Source organism: Psammomys obesus, unplaced genomic scaffold, assembly GCF_907164565.1.
Source record: "Psammomys obesus unplaced genomic scaffold, mPsaObe1.curated_primary_1811, whole genome shotgun sequence".
NCBI classification, from domain to species: Eukaryota; Metazoa; Chordata; class Mammalia; order Rodentia; family Muridae; genus Psammomys; species Psammomys obesus.
Window position 1 is genome coordinate 19374922 of NW_026592118.1, and position 13741 is coordinate 19388662.

Genomic DNA, 13741 nt, shown 5'->3' on the forward strand with positions numbered 1-13741 from the left:
GGCCTCCTTCACTGTGGATAGTGCAGGAATGCTCTCGCTTTGTACAAACACCTGGTGCTTAGCACTGACTTCAGGGTACATTTAGCAAACCTGCAGTCATACAGGTTAGTTTTCAATATCCCTCACATTTCTAGAAAACAAATACATTTACTTTTAGATAATCTTTAGAAGTGTTAATTTTTAATGGTCATTATTTTCAAATAAAATTACAATTTAGGAGAAAAACCTAACTTTCATCACGTTACTGAGATCCTCTGTGTGCGTTTAATTATTTGCATACAAACACTAGAAACTTTTATTGCATATTACCTGAAATACCGTCTCTACCTTCACATTCCTGCTAAATTTTCCACATTAAACATTTATAAATATGAAGCAGGAAATAAAAAGCAGGTAAAAAAAATGGCAGACTTACAATTGCTCCTGTTGTATAAATTTGCACTCAATACCATACTGACACCATTTAATCAAATGTACTGTGTGAATATAAGAATAAGGGATGCATTGAGTAATGAACACAGGGTCTCAAAATGAACTTATTTTATTTTGAGCCACATGGACCTTACTGCTTCAGTCTGTCTATGTGATGTAGATGTATGTAGAGATGGGTAAATGTTTAACAGAGAGGGAAGGTTTTTTTTCAAAGCTCAAGAAAATTCCAAGATGTGTTCTAGCCATCATTGTTTGTAGACCTATTTGACGTGGCTTATATTTACAGAACCCATTTGCTTTGCTCCAATGTTTTCAGATTTTTCTAAACATTAAAAATATGGACATGAAATGAAATATTTTTTTTCTTCCAATTTCTGACATATGATCTACCGAATTTGTATCAGTTTATCTGGGAAAACAAATCACAAGATGTTAATCCATGAGAAATGCGTCCCCTCCCCCATTCTTTCTGTTTTTGAATGGAGAGATGCAGATGGTTTAACCCTACTGGCTTTGGGTAGCAACCAGCATGGGGCTGAAATGCATTGAGTCTGTTTTCTAAGGAAGTACAATACTGCGTATTTGTGAGGCATCACTGCACAAAGGTCAAGGAGGGGAGTTCCCACATAACACTGCCTGGACCTGAACTACCCTTAGAGAAACTCAATACGCCCAGGGAATTCCTCCCACTGTAACAAGTGGATTGTTAAGCAGACTTTAACTCAGCTGTAAATTTATGCTAATTTTGCCTTCCCACAAGCCCTACTTAGTTTTCACGAATGGGCCTAACTTAAAACTCACTGGCCAAGTCAAAACAAAGCTTGATAGTCCAAAAATGACCATTTGCCATTTAGGGTTTTAAAAGGTTACAGAAAACAACAATTGTTGTTCTAGAGAATATTATAATGATTATCTATGTTTGATAACTTTCAGTAAAATTAGCAGGTCTAACTATGACCTTTAGAAGAAAAAAATACTGAAGAACAGCGTTTATATAAATTCTAAGGGACGTACTTCTAAAGTTACAAATGTAATTAAGACTGTTAAAGTTCTATTAAAGAGGGCAGATTTTACTCAATATATGGAAAGGGAATAGCCTTTCTTCCTGGATGGTCAGTACCTGTTTGGGGAACGGTTGACATATGTTACATTTTAAGCAGCATAATGAAGCAATGGCATGCTTCAACCACAAATGATGAAATGAGTCCCAGGTTTATTTATCTTTTATTCTGTAGCTATGTGACATTTCTGAAATCAGAAGGATTTCATTGCACCTTCCTTTAAGTAAGAAATTAAAGCATTTAACAATGTAGATGTCTTCTTTGAAAGTCCTTTACTTGGCTCCTATAACAAGCCTCTTAAAGTCAGTCAGACAAGCTCTCTTGACTTGAAGACCTTCTATTGTAGCTGAGGATGGATTGTCAGAGAGATTTTTACCTTTGTTCCCAGAAAGCACAACTAGAAGTTTGCAATTCAGACTTCTTGAAATCATATATCCTTAGCCCATGAGATGTGGCACAAATAATTTTGACATGTGTTCTTTTAAGTTTCCGTGGTGGAGACTGACCCTTGGCACTACAAATAATGAGAATGATGCTGTTTCCTGGAGATGCGAGTCCACTTTCAGAGCAGGTGGCTCATCTTCCACTAATGTCTAATTTAGTCCTGGGAACCAGCAGGGAATGAGCAGAGCACAATGCCCGAGATTGTTTTCTTAAGATAGGGTTACAAGTTTAGTTTTCAGAGAGATTAGATCTGGAATAAATGTAGTGATTTGTTTGCAATATATGTACTTAGGTTTATTTCTTGAAAACACAAATTTATATTTTAAAAATTAGTTATTGATAGCTTCTTCTGTTTGAAAGCACATTTAGTTTAGGTTATAGAGATTTTCTTTTTTAAATTTCAGTTTATTTACTTTATATCCCAAGGGTACCCCCTCCCTACTCTCCTCCCAGTACCCCACCCTCTCTTCCTTCCCTCTTCCCCTCTCCCTTTCACCCCAAAAAGGGGGAGTTCTCCCTCCCCCTGTATCAACACTCCCCAGCACATCAAGTCACATCAGGACTGAGCATGTTCTCATTCCTTGAGGCCAGGCAAGGCAGCCCTGCCAAAGGGAAGTGATCCAAAAGCAAGCAATAGAATTCATGTTAGAATCTCCCCAGCCACTACTTTTCAGGCATCCCATATGAAGAGCAAGCCACCCATTGGCCCCAGATATACAGGCCGCCTAGGTCCAGACCATGCATGCTCCTTAGCTGATGTCTCTATAAGCACCCATGGGACTGGGTTAGTTGTCTCTGTTGGTCTTCTTGTGAGGTTTCTGCCCCTTCCAGGTCCTTCCATTTTTCCCCCAACACTTCTACAGGATGCCTAGAGCTGCTTTCCATGTTTGGCTTCAAGTCCTGCATCTGTCTCTGTCTGCTGCTGCCTGGAGCCTCCCATATGACAGTCAAGTTAGGCTCCTGTCTGCAAGCAAAGCAGAGCATTATTAATAATGTCAGGGGCTGTCTCTCTACAGTAGTGGAGGTCTCAGGTTTAGCCAATTATTGCTTGGATATTCCCTCAATCTTTGTTCCCTCTTTATCCCTGCACTTCTTGTAGGCAGAGTAATTTTTGGATCAAAGGTTTCTTTGGCAGGTTGTTGTTTTCCTCCTACTCCTAGTCCTGCCTGGGTAGGAGGTGGTCCCTTCAGTTTTCATGTTCCCTGCTCTTAGGGGTCTCAACTAGAATCATACCCATATCCTCCCAGGAGCCTGCTTTGTTGCAAGCTTCCAACATGACAGAGAGATGTCCCCCTTCAGTTCCCCTCTTTTTCCCAGGCATCTCATCTCCCACCCGCATTCTCCCCACACCTGATTCTCACCCTTGTCCCTCTCCCCATTCCATCTTCTGCCCAGTTCGCTCTCTTCATCCACTTCTGCTATTTATTCTAAGTAACAAGGTGGGCCCAAGGGAGGGTGCTGGAATGCCACTCAGAAGGTTGTAGAGGTTTTTAAGGGATGTTTAATAAGCTGCAATTGAACAACATAAGCCATCGATAAAACTAATTTTGAAAAGATTTTTTTTAAATGAAACCAATTCTGTGGGACAAAGTTGGACTGACATTTATAAAACTAGAAATGATCTAATTCTCTACCCTACAACTGAACAACAATAGGACTCAACTTCTGTAAGACAAAAAAAAAAAAAAAAGTTCTAAGCTATTGATAAAACTAATTCTGGTAAGATTTTTTTTAAATGAAACTAATTCTGTAGGGCAAAGTTGGACTGATGTTTATAAACTAGAAATGACCCAATTCTCTACACTAAAACAGAGATATGATAACATCTACAGACACACTCACATGTGTTTTATAAAAGCTTTAGGTTATTACAAAGGATTCCTACACATACATTTCTAAAACAGAAAAAGCATTAATGATACCTTAAGTACAAAATAAAGGTTTGCATTGACGGATCCTATGAAATATGTATCAACATAAAGTGATCAAGGTACAAGTTGTCAGAAGATATGGCTGCAATTTGAGTATGAGTTACCTCTCTAGTGTGAAAATTTTGTTTCTAATCTGGTGGCCCTATTGGGGGGCAAGGGTTCTGCAAACTGAAGAGGTGAGGTCTACCTAGTAGTGTAGGTCACTGGGGCTGATTCCTAGGGAGTATTTTTGCTGACCATTTCCTGTCAGTCTCTTATTTCTTGTCTTCAGTCAGGGCATCCACAGGATCCAGCGCAGACAGAAAAGTAAAGAGCAAAGGACAATGGAGGAAAGTGTCTGAAACTGTGAACCTAAGTTAATCCTCCCTCTTTAAGGTGTTTCTGTTGGGGATTTTCTTTTTTTCACAGTGACAATGAAACTGTATCAGTGATCATTTGTTTTGGAGTAAAATAATGCTTTGCACCGGAAAAGACACAAGATAATGCTCTTCTGACATTTGTTCCCTTTGCATGTGTGGTTGGTTGTTCCTGCATATTGAGTGGTCTATGGCCTCGGTGATCATCTTTTCATCAATGCCATTATCTACTGATTACTACAGTCAGCAGTCAGTCTTAAGGAACACACACTGAAAACTCATTTTTATTATACGTTTGCTGTCTATGAAATTTTAGAATAAGCTTGATTGTATCCCCTGGTGTTTTCATCAGGAATGTAAGATCATTGCTCACTTTATAGAAGCTTGACATGATGACTGACATAATACTTCAAGTCTGTAAACACAATATTTATTTCATTTACTTAGATTCCCTTTGATTTCTTTCATTAGTATTTTGCCATTTTGAGAAGAGCAATCTTGCACATTATTTTAGAGTAATTGACATTGTTTCTGACCTTATAGTTTCTGTGCTAATGTCATTATATGACTGATTTTTTAGGTGTTAGTTTTATGATTTATGACCTTGCCATGTTAACTATCAGGAACTTTGAATTTCTTAGGATTTTTGCATAAATAATTATCCATCTCTATAAATAGCAAAAAATGTATTTCTTCCTTCCAACTCAAATATGACTCATTACTTTTTAACTTATCATATTTTTATAGATCTTCTAATATTGGGTTGAGCAGGAATATAAAGAGTAAAAGTTTTTGCCTTATTCTTGATCGCAGGTAAATAATATTTTGCCTTTCACTGGTAAAATGCCCTTTTTTGGTGAGTTTTAATTTTGAATCAGCAAAATTTCAGGAGAATTGAAAGAGGGGAAACTGTAATCAGAATATGTTGTATAAAAAATATAAACTCAATCACACACACACAAAAATATTTCTTCTGAGGTTAGAGAGATGAGTCAGTGGTAAGAGAGGTGGATGCCCTTCCCGAGGAACTGTGTTCAATTTGAAGCATAAACATGATAGGTCACAATTCTTTGTAATTCTAGTCTTGTTGGATCTGACGTCCTATTCTGACCTCCACAGGTACCAGGCACACACATGGTACAGACCTATATACAGGCAACATAGCCATATAAATAAAAAATAAGTAATTTTTTTTATTTAAAAATAAGAATATCTCTTTCTTTACCAAATTCCCAGACTGGTTTCATTCTCATAAGTGGGTAATAAATTGTATTAGTTTCCATTGAGATTATAATCCTTTTCTTGGTTATCATGAAAATATGATTAGTTTAATGCACTGATTTATATTTGAAGGTGGAAGTGATCTTTAAATTTTTGAGGGAAACACCACCCAACACTGAATTCATTCTATGATCATTTTATTGAGAATTTCTGTACTCATGAGAGATATTAATTTCTACTATCTTCATTGTTTCTCATTTATTTATTTATTTATTTATTTATTTATTTATTTATTTATTTATTTATTTATTTATTTATTGTTTATTGCAATTTATTTACTTTGTATCCCAGCTGTCTCCCCTTCCCTCATCTTCTCCTCATCCTGCCCTCCCTTCCTCTTCTCCCCCTATGTCCCTCTCCTAGTTCATTGATATGGGAGGTCCTCCTCCCCTACTACCTGATCCTAGCCTATCAGGTCTCATTAGGACTGACATAGTATCTTCCTCTGTGACCTGGCAAGGCTGCACCCATGAGGGGGAGGTGATCAGAGAGCCTGCCACTGAGTTCATGTCAGGGACAACCCCTGCTTTCTTTACTAGCTAATGCACATCGAGACTGAGCTGCCCATGGGTTACATCTGAGCAGGGGGTCTAGGTCCTCTCCATTCATGGTCTTTTTTAGTTGGACCATTGGTCTCTGCAGGCCTCCCTGGGCCCATCATATTTGACTCTGTTTTTCTCCCTGTGGAGCTCTTGTCCCCTCCAGGTCTTTCTATTTCCCCTGTCTTCCATAAGATTCCCTGCGCTCTGCCCAAGGTTTGACCATGAGATTCAGCATCTGCTTCGACAAGACCCTGATGGGTAGGTTCTTTCAGAGGCCCTCTATGGTAGGTTCTGTTCCTTGTCCTGTCCTGTTCCTTGTCTTCTCCCACTTCTGAGGTCTATGCTATTTGCTCTTCTTAATGAGAATTAAACATCTTCCAAAGGGTCCTCCTTCTTCATATGATCTTACTATGGTCACTGATCTTAGGAACTTCAGATTTCTTAGTGATTTGTGTGTTAAAAAATTGGTCCAATTCCCTACCTTGTTGAATGCATGCTCAGGAACTCAGTTAATTTTGTTTGGTTGGTTTTGTTCTTGTTACTGCTATTGTTCATCAACCTTCTATTTGTTAATACAAAGAATACATTGAACTCAGGCTGGTCTCAGGAGAAAAACAAATGAGCACATTCAAGCATAAAAGAAAAGAAAGAGAGAATCTTATACTCCTCCCTAAGCAAACTTTCTGAAAAAGCATTTTTAGCCCGATTAAGTTTCTATTCAATATATCCATTTATGGTTACAGAGATGCCCTTTGATCATGAAATACAAACTGAGATTTTTTTTTTTATCTCAGTCCAAAGAATCATGTCAGTATATCCTTAACATCAGTTTTATTTCTGTGTCCCTAGTGATATTTTTTAAGTTCCCATTAATTGTAATTTTGTTTAATTTTTTTCTCTGTTCCATTCCCATTTTGACTGGAAATTTATCCTGATAATAGCTTTACTTTATCACCGTTTTGATGACAGATCTTTATCTCTGTTTTCTTTTTAGCCTTTTTACTATATATCAAATTGTATTTTTTTTGTGCCAGCCTACTTTTTAATTAAATATACAATTGCATTAAATGAACAATATTTAGATTGCTGATATTTTATGGGGTGTTTCATGTGGTAAATTGCCTTTTTTCCATTTTATTTTCTCAAGGGTTGTTCATATTATTTGTGACCTGTAACGTCTAAAATACTGATTGTTTGTTCTCTTAAGTTTGATAACTCATGAACTCTAATGCCAGAACTCTTCTTTCCTGTTGTACTCTACTATGATTTCTGAATCTTCACTTCTCTAAAGACATCACCCCTGTATCTGCTTCTCATTTGCACCTTCTTTGTCCAGAAATATATATCCTCCATAGCTCTTACAGCACTAAAATGGTCGTTTGGAGTTCACTGTTTTAGCTTCTGTTGTTAGTGCCAAGCAGCAACATTTGTAACTGGTATAGGTCTTTCCCTGTTGCTTCTGATGTGGAAGAACTCAGCAGTGTTTCTGCTATTTCTTTTTTTTCCATTATTATTATTATTTACTACAATTTATTAACTTTGTATCCCAGCTGTAGTCCATTCCGACGTTGCCTCCTAGCCCTACCCTTTCTCTCTGTGTCCCTTTTCTAGTCCACTGATGGGGGAGGTTCTCCTTCTCTGAAGACTCTTCCCAGCACGGTATCAAAGCAGGTACTATGACTCATACATAGCCAAACTTTGGGCAGAGTGCAGGGAATCTTATGGAAGAAGAGAGAGATAGAAAGACCTGGAGTGGACAGGAGCTCCAGAAGAAGACCAACAAAACCAACAAATCTTGGACCAGGGGTCCTGCAGAGACTGATGAATCAACCAAGGATAATGCATGGAGAGGATCTTGACCCCTTTCTCAGATGAAGTTTCTGTGGTTTGTAAGTGAACTATGAACAATCAGAAAGTCATCAAATCACTCATTTTTTTGTTATAGTTTGTTACTTAATGGAGTTTATTTTTAAAGTACTGCTTTTTATGGGCTTAGAATATAGCTAACCAGTGAAACATTTGCCTTGCATGAGCAAGATAACAATTGACTCTTCAGTGCCATAATTATAAGAAAATAAATAAATCAATGCCTTTGTTTCGATTATCTTCAAATTATTGGTTTGAATTTTGCATCTTTTTTTAGATATTACTCATGAACTCAAATTCAATAAGAAAATTCATCTCTATGTTGTCATTATACTTTTTTGCTTTATCTTTGGTGGTTTTGTCTTTCATTTTAGGATTATTTTCTTTGCACAAACCCACTTTCTTTTTTAGGTGAACAAACCTTGGCCTTCATCAGTCCTTGAATCCTTGTCTGTATGTCATACAAACAGATTCTATATTCAAAATGGAAGTTCTTTTTACCATAATCCCATTACTGTGCTTAATCCTTGAAACAGCTCTGCAGGAGGATAGTTTCCTTTTTGCATCATAAATGAGGGAAACGTTACTCAGACGTTTAAAAGAGCCAAAAGTGTCTGAGCCACATTAAAAACATACTGCTGCCTTCTTTAAATGCAGCCATGATTCCAGCAGTGTTGGCAACAAGAAATGGAAGCTTTGCATTGACATTTGATCATTATTTCTCCATTTAAAATTGAGGATCATTGAGAAAAGTAAGAGTAGCTTCAAAAGAAGGGATCAGGGAAGAAAATCTTTGGAGTCTAGTCATGCCAGATTCTTAATTTACTTTCTGTGACTCAGCATATAAATTGGTTGATTCGTCTGAAAGGTCTGCTATTGGCTTTTTTCTTAAGCACCATCTGGCTAAATGGTGTTTCTCTTTTCAGAAAGCCTCTTCAATTGATGGTCAGGTCCCATGAGCCAGAATTTACAACACTCCTGTCCCTGCATAGTCGTCTTGGTCTATTGGATTCCAGCTATGTAAAGCAAGTCTAGAGGGTAGAAGAAAGAGTGGAGTAGATTGGACAGTGATCTGGCCTTCCTGCACTTCTCTTCAGTGGAGGAGACCAAAATTGGGTTCAGATACCCAGAAAACCAGAACACTCATACTTAGATTGTTACTCTGCAGAGATAATAAGGCTTGAGGGGGGGGGGAATAAAATTTTATTTCATTGTTTAAGATTTCTAGCCTTGAGTAATTAGAAAAATAACTCACAAGGCCAGGAGTATCTTGATGTGATCTTTAAAAATTGTTACAATTGCTTTATGGTGACGAACACTTTTCCCATCAGCCCTTTAAAGCCAGGAGCATGAATGAAAACTTTTTTTTGACAGCCTAGGAGACTTAGATCTAGGATAGCCTGGGATAACTATTAGCACCTTGCCTCAAAGCCAAAACAAAAGACAAAACACATACAAATAAAAGAAGGCAAAACGAGATTATTTACAGTATCGTAACAGTCATATAAAGTAACAATAAATTACAGAATTATTTTTAACTTCATTCTAAATACCTTACACATTTAAGATAGAACACTTGCTTTTCTGTGGTGGAGTGTTTATTTTGAAATTGCATTTAAATTCTCCTTCTTCCCTCTGAAATGTTCCATTAAACCATTCAACTATCCGTCAAACTCAGGGCTTCTTTTTTCATCAATTGTTATTGTATGCAAATATACATGTATATTCTGAGATATACCCTGTTGAGTCCACATAGAATTACTTGTATGTATATTTTCAGTCCTGACCATTTGGCACTGGACAAGCGATTTTGTGCTCTTTGTTGAGCACACCCTATCACTGTTCTCAAGGCTTGCTCCTCTTAATACTGCCTAAAATTGAAGAGAAACTTAATTGTTGTGTGCTGATGGTTTTAGTTTGCTTTAAATAGACTGAGCAGTGTTTTTTTTTTTTAAATGTGTTTTTTTTGTACTTACATGAATCGCATAGACAACACCAACTGGGTTTTACCGAAATCTATGATTTTGCTTGTGATTCACAGATTCATGGTTGGTAACATATCAATTGTTTTCTTTCTGACTTGTATTATTAATGTTTCTAATTTAGTACATTTTTAGTCCTTCTGCGCCTAAGTCCTTTTTAAAGAATACAGAGTGTTTTAATTTGACAAAGGAGTCTTTTGTTTTTGATTATATGCCCCCTATGCAAATTACATTCACTTCCTGGTACAAAAACTGTACTTTGCCACTTCCCTGAGACATTCAATCCACATGAATTGTAGGCAACCTCAACTATCTCTTTGTCACACACAAATTGTGTAATGATCTATAATACCCAGAACGCTCTAATATCCTAAACACTAGGAAATGAGTTCTTCAATGTGGCCTAGAAGCTATTAACATGCTAACTCATCTTTCTAGTATAAATTGATTTATTTTCAATGTCACTTCAGGATCTCATGTGTTTTTAACCTGCCATATTATAATCCTGAAGACACTTTTCCTACCACTTTTCCCACTGGAAAACTGCAGTATTTTAGAGGCACAGTGCACACTGGATATTATTCAGGAATATACAAGTTTTGCTAGGTCAGTCCTGGTTCTGACTTTTTTTTTTAACTTAAAAATGACTTACTAGACAAAGTTTTGGTATATTTATTTTTTGGGTCATTTTACAGTCAGCAAGGACAATTGGCCAAACATCACTCTCCTCAACAATGGTTGATTTCTTTCAAAAAGAAAAGTTGCACAACTCCTAGCAAAAACTGTGGTGATAAATGTTCAGGACGTTTTCATCCAACACAACCAGAAACTTACTATGGTTGGACTTCAGGCTGATTACACATAATCATTATTTATAATTTTTTCTTCTACCAAATTGAATTTTTGTTAAATTCCATTTCTTGTCAATTGAATTCTCCCTTCTTTTATGAATCTGGTATTAAAAACATCAAGGTGTACATTTAAAGTATTAAAAATTTTAAAAAAATGAGCCCTTGTATGTGTGTGATTCCACACACCTTCTTACTCCATGCATCTTGCAGCTAATTCTGAGAGTATCTATCTCAAAAAAAGATTTGCACAGCTTACAGAGGAACTGCAGGTTTTTGACACAACTGATTCTCATTTGACACTTAAAATATGGAGATTTGCAATTGGTCCTGAACATGCCATCAAAGTGAAGGGCTTTGACCAGGTCTTTGAATTTACTTTGGACCTACAAGTGATCCACCAACCAATTCCCAAATTTCTCCCTCTGCCTTAAAAGCTTTCCTGGCTTCTGTGGCTTGCCAATACTATTAGTCATGTCCCTCTGGGCCATCTATTGCCGCATCACCACAACCAAGAATTATTTATAAATACCGTAAAGTCCAAGAATATTAAAAGTCAGGATGCAGAACTCACTGAAGAGTGGCCATTCTGTTAATGAAAGTGTTCGATTTCATATTCTTATCTCAGTCATGAATATTCAAAATATATGAGTGTATGATGAGTTTATTTGAATGGTATTCAATAGCCCATAGACTAGAAATATTGCTTTTATGGCTCTTTCTCAACTGGGTATTACTGTGGAGCTAGTAAAAATAGTAAAATTTATCTGCCAAAAAGTAATATCTGCCATGATATCTGTCTGGAGGTCATTTGTTTGTAAGAACATTAAAACCTTTGGTTTTACACTTTAATGAGAGTATTTCATTTTGGAAATGGTCTTGAAACTGTAATATGTATTAGAAAACAGAAAATGATAAAATAGTAATTATCTTTTTTACAGTTTGAATCACACTATGAAATCATGGGGATACTCCTATTTACGACAAATACTCACTTTCAACTCATTAGATTTTTTTGTCTGTTTTGTTTTAGGGTTTGAATTGAGAGGCAGCAGTCCCTGGCTGCAAATAACGACAAGGAAGTGTTCATTGTCAATAGGAACTGATAATGTTTTTATGTTATAGATTTATGAAAACTTTCTCAAGTTTTTAACCCAAAATGAAGAAAATAAAATAATTACAATTCAGCTCAAATGTAGGAAACACTGACTCTTCAGAGTGTAAAATTAAAGACCATTGAACTGCATGATAAATAGTTTTAACATGTTTTCTAATCCCATATTACAAAGTGCAGATAGAGTTCAACAGGCAAGGAGAGTGAGCGAATGGATGGAGACAAATTACAGAGAAAGAAATGCAAATAAACAGACGGAAAATGAACCAGGAATTCTGCACCAGTGAATGTTAGTTAAAGACCTTTGCATCACAGTGTATTTCTTCCTGAGCATTATGAATTCATTCTATTCTGCTATAAGTTCTTTCTGAGATAAGACGTGCTTGTTCAAGCACAAAAGGAATGTTGGTTAAGAACTTCCACCCTCACGTGTTTCAGTGGCCGTGCAGCCAGCTTGCGCTTTGAGGAGAGGGTGCCGCTGCTCAGTAGTTAAGAGAAGATGCTCCTTGGGTCTGAGGCTCACGCTGTCTGCACGGGCACAAAGGACAGCTACAGGGATCACATTTACATTAACAGAGGTGGTGAGCTTAGGAAGTATAACTAGAAGATGTTGGCTAGCTGACATAAGCTCGATGTGAGGCTACTTATATCTATCTCAGCATTTGAAAGCCTGAGGAAAAATAACTGTTGCAAGTCTAGACAAGCTTGGCTGCTGTAAGACCTTGTCTCATCTCTTCAAAAAAAATAAAAAATAAAATAAAAAAATAAAAAAGGGCACAGAGACTACAAAGGGTATGAACAAATTTTTTAAAGTCATATGTAAACAATAGCAATGCTGAACATGTATTAGTTATACTCTATGTATAAAACCCAGTAATGCCTATTAAAAGCAGTGGCCTCTCACGTTAACAAACAAGTTCACATTATTAGTAAACTGTTTATAAAATTGAAACCAGAGTAAATCAATTATAAAATTGATTTACTTTGCAAATCAAACAGAAAATAAACTTAATGAAGTAAGAATTCAATTTACAGTTACCTATAGTATTTGGTCTTTGGAAAACATTTTTAATGTGCTTATCTAGCAGGGAAAGCGGCTAGTACCTTAAGATAATTTGCTTCTACAAATGAACTTCCAAAGTCATCTGGGATAGCATACTAAAGCACCATTTTTCACAAGTCAAAAGTTACCGAAATAGCTGTGTCTACATAAGATTGCACATTAGAAATGTCTGGTCTGTTTGTACTGTCTCCCCAATGCCAATTTCTCCTACTTCTGTGATCATTATGCACCCTGCCTGTCACCCTTATATTTGACCTGGAAAGCATCAAGCAGGTAGTGATACCTGTATCGTTCACAACTGAATCTCAAAGATAATTCCAGAAACATAGATCGAAATTTCAAGTCAAAGAAAACAGGGTTTGATTTACTATTTCTCTCCTTCGAACAAGTCACTCTTTCAAATCTCAAAAGATTCAAAAGCATCAATATGTGTACATCTTGATATACATCGTTACAATTTGGAATATTTACTTAATAATGACATTATAACCAATGTGCCCAAACCAGAATACTATATTACGCACATTAATATTTTGATCACGCTAGAGCCTTATTTTAAAGTTTGTCAGTGTTCTTAAGTTTTAACTTCTAGCCATTGTTAATATTCTTTTTAATTTTTTAAAATTTTTATTAATTAAAGTTTATTCACTTTGTATCCCAGTCTGTAGCCCCCTCAATGACTAATAACACATTTCAAGCAGAACACTGTCTGCTAAAGAAAGAACTTAAAGAAACAGGAACTAAGGTGTTCCTTCTTCAAAGACATCGCTACAGCACCATAACTTTTAAATGCTATGTAAACAATTGTGAAATAAATTTGT